The following is a 2,129-nucleotide window of genomic DNA, read 5'->3' as shown; positions in this document are numbered from 1 at the left end:
CAAAGAGAAGTAAAGAGTTTTATAGTTATTATTATTAATATTCACAGTACAAAGAGAAGTAAAGAGTTTTATATTTATTATTATTAATATTCACAGTACAAAGAGAAGTAAAGAGTTTTATAGTTATTATTATTAATATTCACAATACAAAGAGAAGTAAAGAGTTTTATAGTTATTATTATTAATATTCACAATACAAAGAGAAGTAAAGTGTTTTATATTTATTATTATTCATATTCACAGTACAAAGAGAAGTAAAGAGTTTTATAGTTATTATTATTAATATTCACAGTACAAAGAGAAGTAAAGAGTTTAATAGTTATTATTATTCATATTCACAATACAAAGAGAAGTAAAGTGTTTTATAGTTATTATTATTCATATTCACAATACAAAGAGAAGTAAAGTGTTTTATAGTTATTATTATTAATATTCACAGTACAAAGAGAAGTAAAGTGTTTTATAGTTATTATTATTAATATTCACAATACAAAGAGAAGTAAAGTGTTTTATATTTATTATTATTCATATTCACAGTACAAAGAGAAGTAAAGAGTTTTATAGTTATTATTATGAATATTCACAGTACAAAGAGAAGTAAAGAGTTTTATATTTATTATTATTAATATTCACAGTACAAAGAGAAGTAAAGTGTTTTATAGTTATTATTATTAATATTCACAGTACAAAGAGAAGTAAAGAGTTTAATAGTTATTATTATTAATATTCACAGTACAAAGAGAAGTAAAGTGTTTTATAGTTATTATTATTAATATTCACAGTACAAAGAGAAGTAAAGAGTTTTATAGTTATTATTATGAATATTCACAGTACAAAGAGAAGTAAAGAGTTTTATAGTTATTATTATTAATATTCACAATACAAAGAGAAGTAAAGAGTTTTATAGTTATTATTATGAATATTCACAATACAAAGAGAAGTAAAGTGTTTTATATTTATTATTATTAATATTCACAGTACAAAGAGAAGTAAAGAGTTTTATATTTATTATTATTAATATTCACAATACAAAGAGAAGTAAAGTGTTTTATAGTTATTATTATTAATATTCACAGTACAAAGAGAAGTAAAGAGTTTTATAGTTATTATTATTCATATTCACAATACAAAGAGAAGTAAAGTGTTTTATATTTATTATTATTCATATTCACAGTACAAAGAGAAGTAAAGAGTTTAATAGTTATTATTATTCATATTCACAATACAAAGAGAAGTAAAGTGTTTTATATTTATTATTATTAATATTCACAATACAAAGAGAAGTAAAGTGTTTTATATTTATTATTATTCATATTCACAATACAAAGAGAAGTAAAGAGTTTTATAGTTATTATTATGAATATTCACAATACAAAGAGAAGTAAAGTGTTTTATATTTATTATTATTAATATTCACAATACAAAGAGAAGTAAAGTGTTTTATATTTATTATTATTAATATTCACAGTACAAAGAGAAGTAAAGAGTTTTATAGTTATTATTATTAATATTCACAATACAAAGAGAAGTAAAGAGTTTTATAGTTATTATTATTCATATTCACAGTACAAAGAGAAGTAAAGAGTTTTATAGTTATTATTATTCATATTCACAATACAAAGAGAAGTAAAGTGTTTTATAGTTATTATTATTAATATTCACAGTACAAAGAGAAGTAAAGAGTTTAATAGTTATTATTATTCATATTCACAATACAAAGAGAAGTAAAGTGTTTTATAGTTATTATTATTAATATTCACAATACAAAGAGAAGTAAAGAGTTTTATAGTTATTATTATTAATATTCACAATACAAAGAGAAGTAAAGAGTTTTATAGTTATTATTATGAATATTCACAATACAAAGAGAAGTAAAGTGTTTTATATTTATTATTATTAATATTCACAGTACAAAGAGAAGTAAAGAGTTTTATAGTTATTATTATTCATATTCACAATACAAAGAGAAGTAAAGTGTTTTATATTTATTATTATTCATATTCACAGTACAAAGAGAAGTAAAGAGTTTAATAGTTATTATTATTCATATTCACAATACAAAGAGAAGTAAAGTGTTTTATAGTTATTATTATTAATATTCACAGTACAAAGAGAAGTAAAGTGTTTTA

The sequence above is a fragment of the Embiotoca jacksoni genome, unplaced genomic scaffold (assembly GCF_022577435.1).
Source record: "Embiotoca jacksoni isolate LCO1_2020_lvr unplaced genomic scaffold, fEmbJac1.0.p SCAF_68, whole genome shotgun sequence".
In the NCBI taxonomy this organism is placed as follows: Eukaryota; Metazoa; Chordata; class Actinopteri; family Embiotocidae; genus Embiotoca; species Embiotoca jacksoni.
This window is presented reverse-complemented; position numbering follows the sequence as displayed.